General features: G+C 53.1%; 1 long non-coding RNA gene across 1 annotated transcript; it reads left to right on the forward strand.

Moving 5' to 3' along the window:
• Positions 1-13,504: 13,504 nt before the first annotated feature.
• LOC118665182 lies at positions 13,505-17,863 on the forward strand. The gene is made up of 3 exons (XR_004970580.1): positions 13,505-13,736; positions 15,995-16,067; positions 16,431-17,863. It is a non-coding gene; the product is annotated as an uncharacterized LOC118665182 (long non-coding RNA).
• Positions 17,864-18,080: the final 217 nt, after the last annotated feature.

The raw sequence follows: 18,080 nt of genomic DNA on the forward strand, positions 1-18,080 counted from the left end.
GCCCCAGGGCCTGGCTCGGGGAGGCACTTTGGGAGGAACCGAATGAGCAAAGAGACCGACATTGACTGCATGACGAAGGGGCAGCGTGTCGGGCGGGCACTTCTCTGCGAGATCTTGGTTCATGTATTATGATTATTTATTACCTTTGACCCATTCGTTTCCTTATTTACCCACGAGGGGTAGGCACCACCCACAGGTCTCAGATCCCTTATCTTTAACAACTTTACTGAGCTGACGTTCACGTGCTTTGCAATTTACCCTTTTGAAGTGTGCAGTTCAGTGGTGTTTAGTATGTCCAGAGCTGCGCAGCCCATGTTAGGACATGTCCATTACTCTCCCAAAACGCTGCTCCCTGAAAATCCCACCCCCTCGGCCGCTACCCCCAAACCCCAGCCCTGGCAGCGCTAGTCCACGTCTGCCTCTAGGGATTTGCCTGTCCTGGACCTTCCCCACGAAGAACCTATGGTACTTGTCCTGCTGGGTCTGGCCTATTCACTCAGCATCACCTCTTTAGTTTTATTCATGTGGTAGCCGGTGTCAGCACTTCGTCCCCTTTTCAGGGCTGAATAATGTTCCCTTGTATGAATGGACCACGTATGATTTGTGTATTGATGGGTCGGTGGACAGTTACGCTGTTTCTTCATTTTGGCTTCCATGCATCATGCCGCTGTGATCGCTTACACACAAGTTTCTGTGTGGACGTTGTCTTCATTTCTCCTGGGCACACGCCTAGGAGTGGAGTCGCTGGGATTAACCAATGGGCTTTAGTTTTGCACCGAGACTGGAAGGCAGTGGCGAGAGGGGAGGTCAGACCAGCCTGGTTCGGTCTGGCTCCACCATTTGCTGGCTGGGTGGCCCTGGCCACGACCCTGGGCAGCCCCAAGCCTGTCTTTGCTCATCGGTAACATGGGGGTCGGGGGACGACAGCCACTTGGCAGGGGGCTCCGTGGTTATTACCTGGTACACAGGGGTGCTCGCTGAACACCAGCCCTTCTCGTTAGGACGGGAAAGACCCGGGGGACAGGACAGGAAGGGGGATCAGATCCCCAGGCACCCCACCCGCCACCCCACCCCGCAAGTCACACCTAAGCCCTCTGAGCCTGCCCTGGGGATGTGCAGGTCTGCCCCCCAGAACCTGCCTCCCCTCTCAGCCCCAAGCCTCCACCCTGTGGCCCCAGTTACTTGGTGGGTGGTTGGGGAGCCCTCACCTCTCTCCCACACCCGGGACAGAGCCTGGAACTGGCCTGAAGTGGCCTGGGGTCCCCTCTGAGGGGAGTGACTGAGCGCTCCCCGCCCAGGACTCTGTCCTGCCCCCACCCTCAGCTCACCCGCCCCCTCTGGGATTCCAAGTGACCTTAGCCCCACTGCGACATTCGAAGGGACGTCAGTCTGTGTGGGTGGCAATTGGTATGTGGACCCAAGGCCTTCGGCACCTCTCAAAGGCCTGCGTGGCCGCTGGACACCTTTGGTGGCACTGCCCTGACCTGGCTGCCTCGGGCGTCAGCACAGCCAGTGCTGACCAAGCAGCGCCTCACCTGGGTCATGTGCCTGGATCCCCACAAGGTCCCTGTGAGGCGGGGACTCACTTTACCCCCCAACCCCCACCCCCACCACAGGTGAGGGAACTGAGGCACAGAGATGGGCAGCAACCTTCTGCAGGTGCCGTGTGGGAGGATTCAAACCAGGCCCGAAGCCAGAACCTGCTGTCACTCACGGGCCCAGACTGGCCTTCGCCACCCAGAGCACCTCCCGGGACCTGCTCCCCTTCCTCCTCAGGGCCCCTCAGCTGGGATGCACCCCTCACGAGGTTCTGGCATCTGCAGACCAGCTGATGGCCCCGCCCCAAACAGCCTGGATGCTGGAGAAGCAGAGTGCCGAGGAGCCCCGCCAGCGCCGGCACCATGCACTGCCCTCAGGCCCTGCACCCCATCACCAGCCTGTGCTGGGGAGACGGCAGGGCAGCCTGTAGGTCTGCGCACAGAGCGGGACCCAAGGAGCTCCGTCCGTCCGTCCATCCGGGGCAATGGGGCTTCCGCCTGCAATGAGAATGGTGCCCTGGACCTGCGCCTGCTCGACCCACACCGCCACAGGCCGCTCGAAAGGACCTGGGCTGGTGGGCCGGGCACCCTGTGAGGGCTGCAGCTGGCACACCGGACCCCGAGAGAAGTTCTGCCGTCTGGGTCTTCTTACTCTCGCCCCCTCCCCGCCTCACCCCCCCGCACTGGGCTGGCTGGCAGACGGAAGCCAGGGAGGGTGCCAGCCAGCTAGAGGTGGTCCACCCTTCTCTGACACTCAAGGTGGGGCTGCAGGGGTGGGTGGGGCAGCGCCTGGACCTGGGGGAGCTGGGTCCCCACATCTGGAAGGCAATTTGGAATGGGCAAGGCTGGGCCCAAGTCCCAGCTGCACCGCCTCCTGATCTGTGACCTGCACTCCCCTCACATGTCTGAGAGAGTCCCTTCTCCGGGGAACGGCAACACCGACTGCGGGGCCTGTTACGAAGGCCACTGGCGTTTAAAGGATCCGGTAGCAATAAGGATAATAAGCTGTGAGCTTACTACTTGCGTAGCCTCCACGGAGTGTTTAGTAACAATTGCTTCATTTAACCTGGAATTGGAACCCAGATCAGATACCGGCGCCGACATTCGTAATTGCTCCCTCCCCCCAACGGGTGATAATTTAACAGCTGCCACTTATTGATCACCGGCTCTGGCAGGCAGCAGGTGACGTGATTTACGTACCTCGTCTTACTTGATTGTCATGACAACCCTGTAAATAATACAAATATGGTCCTCCCTTCACAGATGAGGCAGCTGTGACTCAGAGAGGGCAAGTGACCTGCCCAAGGTCACACAGCTGTTTGGTGGTAGAGCCAGGCTTGTGTGACTCCAGAAGTCATGCTTGTAGCCACTCTGCCCTGTGCTGCTTCTAAAATGCCCGGCCTGATGCCCTCAACTGAAAACCCCCAGATGCCCATTCACTGTGGAGCAGACAAACCAGCTGTGGGGGTTCATACCACGGAGTGTGCTGTCATTCAGCGTGAGAACGAGAGCCTGCCTCCATGTGGAGGAGCCGCAGGGCGCACCTCCCACTCTGGGGAAGAAGGAGCCAGGCATTGAAAAGTTCTGTTGATATGACATCAAGACTGCGCTGAATCAGCCAGTTAAATAAGACGGGTAACAGTTACCGTGGGGGAGCAGGTCTTGCTGTGGAATGAGACTTCGAGGGACTAGGAAGGCCCGGTATATTGATTGGGTGGTGGTTACAAGGATGCACGCATACTAACAACCCGTCAAGGAGCCTGGTCCCCCAGGGTGGTGTAAGCCCTCTATAATTCACCCCCCCACACACACACACACGCTCATTACACTATGTACTCTGAAGAAATGCAAATTGTGAAGCTGGTCGTAACTCAGAGCGGAGGCCTGCTTAGGGAATGTTTTTCTCCCTTTATTTTGTCTCATAACTTTGTCCCACTGGTGGACCTCAGTCCCAAACCAGTGCTGTGTGTGTAGCTGAAGCTGGGATGAAAACCATGCTGTCTTCTTGGAGGAAAGGAGCCCAGCTGGCCGGAGCGTGAGGGAGGCACCCTGGAGGCTCACCCGACTGTGTGCGGGAGCCCACACAAGCCTCAGCCGAGCCACACATGTGCAGGACAGACCCAAAGCCACTGAGCCAAGTACTGAACTGAGTGCTGAACTAAGATGTGAGCATTTGTCTCCCCCCGCCCTCCACCACCAAAGACGAGATGGATCTTACATTCTGAACTCCACTGGGTTCATTGCCTGCTAAATCAAAAAATCAATAAACATTTCTCAGAGGATGCTGACAGAACTCAGAGTCTACACAATACAGCATTCACGTTGCCCATATAATCCAAAATTATTTGACATACAAAGAAATGGGAAATTTCAGTGCATTCTCAAGGGATGAAACAATCGACAGAAGCAAACACTGAGATGACTTGATATTGAATTATCAAAGGGTTTAAAGCAGCTTCTACAGCATCTGATGTGAATAAGAAGATAAGAAATCTTGGCAGAAAAAAAGTATTAAAAGAGGATATTCAAATGTTAGAATTATCAAATAAAATATTGAAAAATTTAAAACATGAAATGGACCCAGTAGCAGAATGAATATGACAAAGGTGAAACTTAGTGAATTTGTAGACCAATAAAAAATACCCAACCTGAAGAACACAGAGAAAAAGGATTGAGAAAGAAAATGACCAGGTCATCAGGAATCTGTGGGGAATATCATAAGATCTAACACATTATAGTGTTAATATTAATTAATATTTATATTAGTGGTAGACCTCAAGACCTAAAGTCAATAAAAATATATTTATTTTAAAAAAGAGAGACGTTTTGTTGTATAGAAGGGATGATTAATTAGGAAAATACAATAATTATACATTTCTATGTGCCTGAGACTAGATCCTTAAAACACATGAAGCAAAATGGACAGGATAAAAGGAACAATTCGACATTTTCACCATCGTAAAGGGCGATTTGAACATCCCCCCCCCCCCTTCAGTAATCAATAGAAAAATATACAAAAATTTAGTAAAAACTTGCCCAAGTGCCCATCAGTAGGTGAGTGGATAAAAAAAAGCTGTGGTACATTTACACAGTGGAATACTATGAGGCTGGAAAAAAAGAGGGAAATCTTACCCTTTGTGACAGCATGGAGGGACCTGGAGAGTATTGTGCGAAGCGAAATAAACCAGTCAGAGAAAGACAAGTATCACATGATCTCATATGTGGAATCTAATGAACAAAATAAACTGACCAACAAAATAGGTCCAAAATAGGTTTGGCTGCATGGAACAGAATGACAGGTCTCAGGGTGGAGGGGGTGGGGGGACAGGAAGAAATTAACTAAAGAACATATATGCATGTGTGCATAACCCACGGACACAGACAATAGTGTGAGGAAGGCCTGGAGTGGGGGCAGAGGCTGTGGAGGGGAACGAAGGGGGGGATGGGGGACATCTGTAATACTGTCAACAATAAATAACTTTTTTTAAAAAGACTTGAAAGGTACAAACAGCACGATTAGTCTCTTGGATTCTTGGATCTAGTTGCTATTTATAGAACACTGCGCCCTGCAGAGTGCACATGCCTTTCACAGTCGCCAACGTAGACCATATGCCGGGCCATCAAACAAGCTCACTGCGTTTTAAAGGACAGAAATCACGTGTGTTCTCTGACAACAACTGAATCTAATTAGGAATGAACAACCAGACATCTAGGAAAACCCCAAATACCTATAAATGATTCATGAATCTACAAATGACTCATGAATTAAAGATGCAATCACAAGAGAAATTAGAAAATAACTTGGATCGAATGGTCATGGAAACGTGTCACGTGGAAATCGGTGGGATGCCACCAAGCAGGGCTTGGAGGACAACTTAGAACTGTACGGAGCTGCGTCAGGAACCAGGAGCATCCTGCAGCCAGTTCCCCGAGGAGCAGCCCTGGGGGAGCGAGCAAGAGAAGAGCAAGGTAAAACCAAGGGAAGAGAAAGAAGGGCACAGTAACAAAAAGAGCAGGAACCAAGGAAATAAGAAACAGACCGAAGAGGAAGAAACAAAGCCCAGAGCTGATTCTCTGAGAAGACCAACAAAATCGACAAACTGGTGAAGTCGTAAACAGAGAGGGAACACGAACGACTACTATCAGAAGTTGAAGGCATCGATTATCACAGGCCCCACCGTCTGTGAGAGGGAGTCACAAACATTGCCATTCCAACAAGTTCCACATCTTAAATGGACAAATCTGTGGGAAAATCAAACTTAACAAAAGAAACAGAAAATCTGAATAGCCCTACATCTGATACCAAAATTTAATTCATTATATTAAAAAATAAGCCTTCAGAAAGGAAATTCCAGAGCCAGATGGCTTCACTGGTTAGTTTTATCAAACATTTGAGGAAAAACTAAACTAATCTTACACAGATTTTTCATTTCATTTTATTTTTTATTTTTTCAGAAAACAAAGGAGAAAGAAACATTGCCAACTCACTTTAAGGCCAGCACAACCCTAATATAAAACCTCACAAAGACATTTTTTTTTAAAAGTGTAGAACAACATTCCTCATGAATGTAGCCACAAAAATTCTCTTAAAATATTAGCAAGTCAAATCTCACAATATATATAAATAACATATAAATATATGTATAAATAAAACAATAATACATCAGGACTAAGCAGGGCTAAGCCAGGAATATAAAGTTGGCTAAACATTTGAAGACTGATCAATGTACATCATAATATTAACCAAATAACAGGAAGAAATTTCATGAGTTTTAAAACAGATATAGGAAAAGCATCTGGTCAAATTTTATACCCACTCATGATGAGGCAGTTTTTGCAAACTAAGGATAGTAGGGAACAGCCTCAAACTGATAAAGGGCATCTACAAAAAAATAAATAAATCTGTAATCAATATTATAATTAATGGTGAGCCTGAAATTTCTCTTCCTTAAGGTCAAGGAGACTGCTTTCACCATGATCACTCAACATTGTTGTGGCAATCCTAGCCATTGCAATAAGACAAAAAAAAAAAAAAAAGCTATAAAATAGGGACTGAAAATTGGAATTGAAGAAACAAAATTTACTTATTTGCAGTTGGGATGACTATTTACATAGAAAATCCTGGGAACTTACAAACAACCACTAGAACTAGTAAGTGAATGTAGTAAGGTCACAGGATGCAAGGTTAATTTTTCAAAATTGATCATATTCTTATGCAAACAGCTGGGAAACAAGCAAACAAAAACTAATTCCATTTAGAACAGCACCCAAAAAATTTTCTTAAGAATAATCTAACAAAGGGCAACCAGACTGAAAATTATAAAACATGGTTGAGAAAAATTTAAGAAAACCTGAATAAATGAGGAGTATAGCATGTTCATGGGCTGGAAGACCCAACATTAAGCTAGCAATCATTCTCAAATCTATCTATATATTCAACACAATCCTGATAAAAATTGGTGAGCTGATGCTAAAATTTATACAGAAATACAAAGACTTAGAATGATAAAAAAATTTATGAAAGAGTAATAAAGTTGAAGGTCTTTTCTGATTTCAAGACATATACTTTGAAAAGTCACATTAATCGAATACATTTAGTATTGCTGTAAGGACAAACACATAGGTCAATGGAACAGAATAGAGACCACCAATATACAGCTGATTGATGTTTTAAAAAGGTGCCATGGCAATTTAGCTGAGAAAAAAATCTCACACAAATTTTTTCAAAGAATAATTTGGATAAAATGGATTTGCAAGTAGAAAAAGAATGAACATCAACCCTTACTTAAAACCGTAAGCCTTTTCTATGTGAAAACAGAGGAGAAAATCTTTGCGACTTTGGGGTAGGGCAGGATTTCTTAGGTAGAATACAAAAAGCACAAACCAAAAGGGGAAAAAATGGATAAATTGGTCTTCATAGAAACTTAGAACTTTTGTTCTTTGGAAGACACCAGTAAGAAAACGAAAAGGCAAGTGATAGAGTAGGAGACGGTGTCTATAACACACATATATCCCAGGCAGGATTCACACCCGGAATACGTCAATGTTTCTAAGAACCCTAAGAAGACAGGCCAATAAAAGCGGGCCACAGATTGGAAACAATATTTCATTAAAGCAGATGTACAGATGGCCACAGGCTAGGACCATCGTTAGCCATTACAGGAGTGTGGAGTAAGACCCCGGCGAGATGCCACCGCACTAAAATGAAAGACTGTTCGTGCCACTGGAGGCAGGCATAGGAAGCAACCGCCTTTCGTGTATGTTCATATAACCACTCCGGGGAAAAGTTGGCAGCTCCTTAAAGAATTGGGCCCCGTTATTCACTCCTGGATATTTGCCCTAGAGAAATTCACTCAGAGATGTGTACAGGAATGTTCATAGTGGCTTTATTTGCAATAGCCTCAAACTGGAAACACCCCAAATGCGTATTCTCTGGGAGAATGAGTAAACAAAGCAACCAAGTGGGGTACCTCCGTGCAGCGAAATACTACCCAGCAACAAAAGGGAGTGAATTGCTGATACACACTGCATCCTGGCAGGGTTTCAAAATAAGGAGGCTAGGGGAAAGAAGCCAGCCCAACACCAGAGGGTGGGCTCCGTGGTTCCGTTTGCATGAAACTGTCGAAAACGCCCAAGAATCTAGAGGGACAGAAAGCAGGTCGGTGGTGCCTGGGGACGAGGGTGGATAGAGGGCTGGATGATGGGGACACGGGAAACTTTGGGGGCGATGGTTATGTCCACCACCTTGCCGGTGTCAGAGGTTTCACCGGGGACCTTTCGCCGGCCCCTCCCCCAGAGCAGATGTGCCTGATGCGATTCTGGAGTCACATCTGGCCTCTTGTCCCACCCTCACACGTGCACCTCCTGGAGAGGAGCAGCTTACCTGTTTGGGGTCTGCCTTTGGCTCAGAGTCCAACATAGAGCCCAGCAGGTCTGGGAAAGAGCTCTAGGCTGACGCTGGCCCAAGTGGCTGAGGGGTTGAGCATAGCCCTGTGCACCGAGAGGTCCCAGTTTGATTACCGGTTCAGACTTGATCCCCGGTAGGGGGCATGCAGGAGGCAGCCAATCGGTGTTTCTCTCTCTCCCTCTCCCTTCCTCTCTCACTAAAATCAATAAAAACATATTTAAAATAATAAAGAGCTAATATGCAAATGGTAGTCACACCCTCACATCATCACGCCATAACACCTCAGACACTCAACACTGGGGAGAGAGGAATGGGGCCCAACCAGGCGCAAATGAGCTTGTGAGGGAGGAATGGGGACAAGCTAGGTTGAGGGATAAGCCGCCCACCCCGTGGTGCTGGGCACCTGCAGCTGCGGCCTAAGCAAAGCGGGCCCAGCTCCTGGGTATCTGCGACCAGGGAATCCTTGGTCCCAGGTGTGGGGCGAGGCAGAGGCAGTTAAGGGCAATCAGGCAGGCAGGCAGGCAGAGGTGGTTAGGGGCAATCAGGCCAGCAGGGGAGCAGTTAAGGGCAATCAGAATGGTAGCGGAGCAGTTAGGGGCAATCAAGCAGGCAGGCAGGCGAGCGATTAGGAGCCAACAGTCCCAGATTGCAAGAGGCAGTTGGACATCCCCTGAGGAGTCCTGAATTGGACAGGGTGCAGGCTGGGCTGAGGGACCACACACCCCTGCACAAATTTCATGCACTGGGCCTCTAGTATTTAAAATACAAAAGCTCTAGGCTGGCCCTGTCCCCCACAGGCAGCCACACACCTAGACGACAGGTGTGAAGCACCTCTTGACTGGTGCTGGATAGCCAGCTGTTTGTGACCATGACCTCGAGGGAGGGGAAGCTTGGGAGGGAACCACAGATCTCCTGGGCAATTCCCGCCATGGTTCAGCCAGCTGGGGTCCTCGGACATCACGGTGGTCCCACTGAGCCGAGGAGGCGCTGATGTTTCCGGAAGCTGTGGGGCAGGGTACCAGCAAGGGGCTTCGAGCTGGGGATGGAATGATTCCAGAGGTTGAGCAGCGGCAGGGGCAGGGGCAGGGTCCAGGCAGGGGGCAGAGCCTCGCTCACCCCGGGACCTGCCACTGCCGACCGAGAAGGCGTGCCTCAGACAAGGTGCCATCCTCGGGCTGTACGCACGTTAGACTCCCCCTAATGAACCAAACACAAGCCCAGATGGGGTCTCTGGGGACAGTGTGGGAGGCGGATCTCCCCATGTCGGGGGCTTGGGAACATCTAGGGCTCCCCCAAACCCACCAACAAAGGATGAGGGCAAGTACATACCGGTTCAGGGCAGAGAGCAATAGAGCCGCCCATTGGAGCAAAACCCAACACTCCCCACACGAGGGGAGAGCGCGCGTCCCACAAAGCTCCTGGGAAGGTACGTGCACAATAAAAAACTAGTCACTGCGGGGGGCGGGGGTAGAAAAAGGGGGCCCGGAGTAAAGAAGGAAGCAATCGATAAAAACCAACTGCACGATGACGCAGGGGCCAACGAAGCCGTCACAAGGACCCCAAAGGCAGGCACCACAGAAATAAAACATGGGATCAATGGACTTCACCAACATTAAAATATGCTGCACTCCAAAATCCACCTTAAAAAGAAACCAAAAACACCCAAAGGGAAATTCACAGCCTGCAAGGGAATACTCGCCACGCCCAGCACTGCCAGGGGGTGGAATCAGCATATACCAAGGACTCTCACAGCTCAGGCGTAAGGCACACACCCCACTGAAAATGGGGCAACGGGTATGAGCCCCACGCCACCGAGGGGGCTCTCTACCGGCCAAGCAGCACCTGCGAGGCGGCTCGTTATCGCCCGTAACCACGGGGAAGCTCGTTAAAACCGCAGAGACCCCACTTCACACCGCAGGGCGCCTCATACTGCAGGCGGCGCTCCCGGTGCTGGCCAGGGTGCCGAGCATCTGGCGTTCTCTGCCGCGGGTGGGACGTGGGACATTGCGCAGCCGCTCCGGGACAATTAGGCAGTTTCCTTACGCACTGGGATACGCTGTGAGGATAGGCCCCAAAGAAAGGAAAACATGCCCACAGAGACCCCCGCGGGAGAGTCCGCGGGGGCAAGACCCCCGTGCCCCGTGGCCATCGGCGCGGGAAGGGATACGCAGTCCACAAGGCGCAGACGCGCACGGCCCGGCGACCCCGCTGCCGTCTCGCTGAGCAGGGAGCAGACCGGGAGCCGTGGCTGCGCGGCTCCATCGTGCGGTTCCACAGCTGGCAAATCTGAGCGGCGGCAGCAGGAAGCGGGTGGGCAGCTACCTGCAGGGGGGGCGGGAGGAGGGGGGGGGGCTGCTGGATTGCACAGCGGCACGAGGACACTTTCCAGAGGAGTGTATATCCGGGTAAGTGCGGGGGTTGCCCAACTGTGAACATCTTTCACCTCATTCAATTGCACACTTAAACTGGTGGGTTTTGTCGTACGTACATTACACCCCACAAACCGGCTGTTTCCAAGCCCGAGGCCTTCCCTGGCGGCCCCACAGTAGATCGTGTGGATATTTGGTGACGTTTCCTGCCCAAATGCAAACATTCTGTCAACAGGCTTGGCCGGGGCGCGATTCCTGGGGACTGGGGGAAGGGGTGAGCCTCCGGCCGGCGGCACCGCGGCCGTGAAAGCCACGTGGTTCCCTGGCAGCTGTGCGGGGAACAGCTACGTCTCGGCGGCCTACAGCAGGGAAGGCTTGTGTCGCGCTTTACGGTAGCCACAGTCAGTGCCGTTCTCCACACGCCGGCGTCCAAGCTGAAGGCACAGAGCTGGTGTGGGCGCGCGAGCCGAGCCTCATGGCAACCTCAATGGCACTTCAAGTTTCTGCTCAGAAGCATATCCTCTCGCGTTCCATTGGCCCAAGCAAGCAGGTGGCCTCACCCAGTGCTGGGAAGGAGCACAGGCCCTCTCCGCGGCTTCCGTGGGGATGTCCTGTTCGCGTATGGAAAGGGGATGCAAACATGCTACTAGCACATCTCCCAGTCAACACATACACACACACACACACACACACACACACACACACACACACACCAGACTCTCGCACACAGCTTACACCTTCAAAGCCTGGGTTCCTGGATTCAGAGGACCTGGGGCAGCCCGCGCTGCCAGCCGCTGGTAGCCGGGAGCCCATCCTGCCTGGGCACTCGGCCTGGCCACTTCTCAGCACACGCCTTCCAGGAAGCCACTGGAGGCACCAGCGGGACCTGCTGTCCCACAGACGGGCACACAGTGTCCCAGCGGCATGGCTGGGCCCGGAAACCAGTCCCAGAGGATAGAAGGAGGTGACCCACGGTCCCAGTCCGCCCAGTGGAGGAGGCTTCCGGGGGCGGGGATAGAACCAACCAGGAAAGTCTAGCAGAGACACCACCGTGTTGCCACTGCCCGTCCCCCTCGGGCCACCGGTCCTTCCCAGAGAGGCAAGTAGCCTGTGAGCACCGAGGAGCCACAGCTCCCGAAAGCGGGCCGTCTCACCGACCCTCCCTCCCACCGCAGACGCGGCTGCTTTTGGGCTGAACAAACCCAGCGTGGCCATCCAGGGGGAGCTGGGTGCCTTTCTCCACGTGGACCCTCTGCTCCGTGGGGATCCCTTGAGCAGAACGCAACTGTCTTTGAAGTATTGATCTTCTCTGACTCGGCGACTGAAACTATCGGACACGTGGGACATCTGAACTTAGGCTGAGGCTGTTCTGTGGCCTGTGGAAGCTGGAGGCTCGGGGGCGGACCAGCCATCGTCAGGCACGGCTGGATCCAGGTGCTTAAACAAAGTCCCGGGTTCTCTTGGCCACCAGCACTTTCTACCTCTTCCCTTCTCCCTGTCTTCCTCTTTCAGGTATTTCTCTGCCTTTCTCCGCTCATTATCCTTAGGCTTTGCAGACAGGTACCCTTCATGGGGTATGAAAAATGTCAGCAGGTGACCCCAGGCAGCTTTGCAAGTCTTGAGCCAAATGACACCGCCTCCTGCTGGGCGAGCTCCAGCCTGAGCCACACACCCTCCCTGCGATCAGGGGACATGGGTCCAGGACTGCCAGCCCCTCCAAGCCACATTAAGAGGGAGAGAAAGTGTTCAAAATTCTCCAAAAGAAAGGGCGTATTGCTGCCTTAAAAAGGAAGGGAGCCTGCTCCACAGAAACCCATCGCGGAGCCACGTCCACTGCAGCTGCGTTCTGTGCCTGTACGTGTCTGCACAGCCGGCCCTGCTCAGCGCTTCACAGCTTCTAAGACTCCACATAGTCACCCGCATTCACAGGCCGGGCACTCACAGGCTGGCCACTGATGCCCAAGCAGCCTGGAAAGGGAGACATATCGTCCTCCCCTCACTGATGAGGAAGCCCAGGTTCCGAGGGGCTGGATCTGCTTCTCCAGCTCACCGGGTCGTAAGTAGCAGAACTGGGGCGAGCAGTCAGGTTCTCTGAGCTCAATGCTTCTTGTACTTACTGCTCAGCTCCTGGGCTCAGGCTGTGAGGCCTCAATGCCATCTTCATCACCACCACCTTCAACATCAACATCCCATCACCACCAGCACCAGCACCACCACCAACATCACCATCATCTCCACAACCACCACCTCACCACCACCATCACCATCAACAACAACCCACCATCACCACCAACAGCGTCACCATCACCATTACCAACACCCTCCAATAACTACCATCACCATTATCAACTCTACCACCACCATTCCATCCATTACCACCATCATTAAAAACAACACCATCACCATAACAACAAAACCATCGCTGCCACCAGCTTCCTGGCAACCGAGCATGGAGCCCTAGCTCTTAGCTGCAGACACAGCCAAGGAACTGGGAACCTAACGGAGAAGGAGACGCTGGCTGAATCAGATTTTCCTAGTGGGAACTCCTCTCCTGGCAGCTCTTCTGTGGCCGGAACCCAGCGTTGCACTCACAGCTTTGCAATGCCTCTCCGAGTTGGCTGAGCTGGTCCCAAAGGCCTGCGATCCTGTTTTGGAGAGAAACACACATGAGTCACTGGGGCTGACATTCTCTGAGATCTGACAGAGTTTCTACTTTGGGAACCTACTAACCGTGACTCAGCAGCGATTCACCCAGGAGCGGGCCGGGGAAGCTGGGGACAGGCCTTCTCATGGGCCCTGCTGTGGCCACTGGGAGCTGGGTCGGTGCTGGGCTCTGCATACTGTCTCCCGGTGACCCCATCATGGAGCTCAGGCTGGACCTGATGGTCAGAGAGAGGAAGCGGTGCTCCCCACGGTTACACAGTGAGTAGCGGGAAGAGGCAGAACTTGAACCCAAAGCTCTGTGACTCCAAAGCCACAGACGTCATTGTCCCAAGTGGTTGCTATGCTGTCCCAGGCTGGCCTTTCGACGCTGCCTTTCACTCGTGGATCTGGGAGCCCTGCTCTGAACGAGGCCCCTCTGGCTTGCACCCACCTTTCTGGGAGAGCGGCTTGGTGGTCCAGGGCGGTGCCCCGGGCGTAGCCATGTAAGCCGGCCGCGGGAGCAGCAGCGTGGCCGGAGGCCTCTCTGTGCTGCCAGGGGACAGGCTTATGTGTCAGTCAGGGTTCCACCAGGAACGAGATGACTCAAGTTGGGAAAACTGCAGAGGATGGGGAGCACGAGGGTGGGCGCTGCACCGCACTCTGGGCCGCAGCCACCCTTACTGAGGCTGAAGGGATGGGGAGGCACATTGCCGGGACCTGGAAGGAGCTACTCTGACAGAGAGCTGCCTAGGGGGACGGTGCGCCCTTTCATCCAGGGACACAGCCTGCCCAGGTGACCCCAAGGGGAGCTGCTGTGCTGTGCATATTGTGACTTCTCCTCCCCTCTTACCTGTAGCCAGGGCTCGCCATGGCCCCGCCCCACAGGAAGCCAGAAGGCATGGAGCCCAGGAACGGGGCCCATGGGGCTCAGCCTCTGGGGAGAGAGCAGGGCAGAAAAGGAGCCTGGAGGGTCAGTGGAAAGTGGCCGGCACAGGGTGTGGCCCTGTGGACCCACAGCATCTCCTACCCCCAATGGGGCACATTGGGAAGGGAGATAGTGCCCAAAGGGAGCTTCCCTCTGTGAAGCAGGCAGAGGGGCAGGACGCCCACCCAATCTCAGCTCTTCTAGTGGGTCCGGGGGTCCTCAGGAGACTACAGACGGCCCCCAGTGCCTCACCCGGGGATTGGTGTGCCCACAGCCCTGCCTGCAGATCCCCTCATCCTTGGGGGTGTTCACTCTTCCTGCAAGGAGCTCTCACTGTCTCTTTCCCTGTGGGAGACCATCAGGGACCAGAACCCCCCAAATCATAGCCAGCAGTGATCAGTCTGTAGAAACATCCTCTCCCTCTCCAGGGCTTGTCCCATATGTAATCAGCAATTTCAAATGGACAAAGAAACAAGAAAATGTGACTCATAGTCAAGAATGAAAAACAACAGTCAATGGAAATCAACCCTAAAGTGGCCTGGATAATAGATTTAGCAAACAAACCTTTCAAAACAGCTCTTATAACATTGCCCCAAAGTTAGAAGATAATATGCTTGAAGAATTCATGGAAAATGTAGTCTTAATAAGGAAACAGATAAGGAATCTAGGCAGAGACGTGGACACTGTAATAAAGAACCAAGTGGAAATTCTAAGTCTGAAAAGATAGAGACATTAACATTCACTGTTGGAGCTGTGGGCCTGAAATTCCGGAGGGAGACCAGGTCGGGAGCTAGATATCAGAGAGTCATCAGCTTGGAGATGAGAATAGATGAGCTCCCGCCTAAGGCCGTGGAGACTGAGCCACAGCCTTCACTCCCACTGGGGAGGTCAGACAAGCAAACAGCAACACTGAGCCCGCTTAGGTGACTGCCAATAGCACCTTTCCAATCCCACCTCTCAGAGGACTCGGCCCGGAAACAGAGCCTCACCGCGCTTTGTCCCTTTCGATACACAGCTCCTAACTACAAGCTCCGCGCGAAGCAGAGATTTGGTCATGGGGATCCTTCCCTACCAAGTAGAGCTGCTTTGGGAAACCAGTATGAATGGGGCTTCTTGCTGGGTTCCAGGCAGATGAATTCCCCTGCTCTCTCCCACCCTTGCAAAATGGGATCTGTGATCTTGCTTGATTCTGGGACCAGCAGGGCCCTGCTGGGTGCCCCGTATCCCTAGGCTCCAGAACCTGAGGAGGGGTGTGGAGGAAGTGGCTGCTGTCAGGGCCTTGTTGGCACAGAATCAGAGCAGGGCTGCTGAGGTGAGAGTGAGGAGCTCCCCATCCAGTGGCAGGCAGGGATTAAAAGTGCCTTTATCTGAGCTCTGACCTCGTGCAGGCACTGTGCTAAGCATGTTACATGAATCACCATAACGTCCCCATGAAGTGACAAGCCCCGTTTTCCAGGCAAGGGCACAGAGACTTAGAGGAGTTGGGTGACTGACACCAGGGTAAGGTAGAAAGTGGTAGGACTCGGAGTCAAACCGGGTCTCTCTGACTCCAGAGCCTGTGTGTTTAGATTGAGGTATGTGTCCCACTGTTGTTCAAACCTATTTCTTCCAGAGTCATCCTGGTCTCTGCAAATGATTCATCATTTTTTCAGCCACTGGTGTTAAGCACCTGGGAATCAGGATGGGTAGGTAGACGAATGGGTGAATGAATGGATGGGTGGATGGATGGTGGATGGTTAAATGGCTGAATGGATGGAAGAGTGGGTAGATGAATGAATGGATGGGTAAATGCGTGGATAAGTGGAAGGGTAGATGGGTGGATGGGTGGGTAGATAATTGGATGGGTGGATGGATGGATGGATGGATGGATGGATGGATGGTTGTACATAGGAAAGGTCCCCACACCTTCCTATCCCTCCAAAATGATTACTTCTGTGGCTCCTTCAGTGTCACCCATTGAAGGATGGCTCTTTGGTGTGCCAGGGGAGACTAGCAAACACGCCCAGCTCCTCCCATCTTCTCCATGCACATTCTTCTTCCCTTTACAGTCACGCCCCAATCAGGCCTCACACCGTGGCACCCTCTTGAGGGACTCAGCTTTCCAGGAGCCTCTGCTGAACCAAAGCTTCATGATCCTCGCTCGCCCGCCCACTGGGAGACGCTGCTGGCTTCGGCCTCCCCCTCCTCAGCCTCCCAAATCCAGCCCCCCAGCCGGCCCCCAGCCCAGCACGGAGTCAGCCCCCGTCACCGCAGCTGTCCACACTGACAAAGCCTGGCTGTTCGATAAGGCCGTGCCAGCTGGAACGAGACACTTCCCGTCCGACGGGAGCTTCTGCACGGAGCCTGGGGGCAGCTGTCGGCTCCGGCTAGAGGAGCGCGGAGCCGGATCTGGGGCCTGCACCCTCTCTGGGCCCTCCCTCCCCCAGAGGCTCCACAGGGGTCCTGACATGGGGGGTCTGGAGGAGGGGCTTTTGCTCTCTGGACCCTCTGACCCCGATGCTTAAGAACCCGCCCCTTTGGGAAGTACAGGGTTCTGTTGCTAGGACAGGGCTGGGGCTGGCGGAATGTTGGCCCCTCCCTGGGTGACACTGCTTTCCTTGGTCATCAGGTGCCAGTGACCAGAGCAGAGACTGAAGTAAGAGGTGAAGGTCGTCTATGTAACCAGCAGCAGAGCATGGTCACAGCCAGGATGGACATCGGTGTTGGCCACCAGGGAGGCAGAGCAGTGTGCTCCGGCCAAGTCTGGCCCTGGGTCCAGCAAGAAACCACTGCACCTCTGGAACAGCTCTGCCGAGATCTCCATGGCAGCTGGACAGCCACTCCCGGCCCCTTAAGCTGGTCCCTGGCCACTGGACACTCATCCCATAATGATTTCTGGAGCAACTACTACGTGCCAGGCATGAGGACACCAACAGGTCCAAACCCCTGCCCTCGTGGCAAATATGTTCCCAGAGCACAGCCTTCTCTGACTGGGACCAGCCCTGCCCACTCACCCAAATCCCAGGCCCAGACCCCAGACCCAGCCTAGACTCCAAGCCCAGACTCCAGGCTCAGCCCCCAGCCCCCAGCCCTAAGCCCCCATTCCCCAGCCCTCAGGCTCAAACCCCAGACCCAGACCCAGCACAGATCCCAGACCCAGGTCCAGACCCAGGTCCAGATCACAGAAACAGACCCCAGACCCTGATTCAGGCCCAGACCCCAGGCCCCAGAACCAGATCCCAGACCCCAGTCCCAGATCCAGACCCTGGGCCCAGACTCAGGCCAGACCCCAGACCCTGGCCCAGACATAGGCACAGTCCCAGACCCTGGGCCCAGACCCAGGCCCAGCAGAGCCAGCCGCCTTTTCTGGCTTGATTCCTTTATAAGTCTCTAATTACATCCTGGGAGAAGCAATTAGAATGAAACGGAGGGGTTTTTCTCTCTCTCCCGCAGGCCAGGCCTGTTTAATAACTTAATTGAATACACAGAATTATAATTACAACGTTAATATTTCCTCTCTGTAAAGCCGCCGCATTCTGCTGGAAGAAGCCTCCCTTGGGAATGGCCGCTTCCCACAGCCCCCAGCGCCTCGCGGTCCGAGTCCACTGCCTCCCTGCGGGTGCCCCCCTGGCTCTGCTGATCCTGGGGCCCAGCAGGGCTGGCAGGAGCTCCAGCCCGGGGGAAGCGCGTCCTCCCATCCTGAGTGTTTACAGTCGAGC

Source organism: Myotis myotis, unplaced genomic scaffold (genome assembly GCF_014108235.1).
Source record: "Myotis myotis isolate mMyoMyo1 unplaced genomic scaffold, mMyoMyo1.p scaffold_m19_p_10, whole genome shotgun sequence".
Taxonomy (NCBI): Eukaryota; Metazoa; Chordata; class Mammalia; order Chiroptera; family Vespertilionidae; genus Myotis; species Myotis myotis.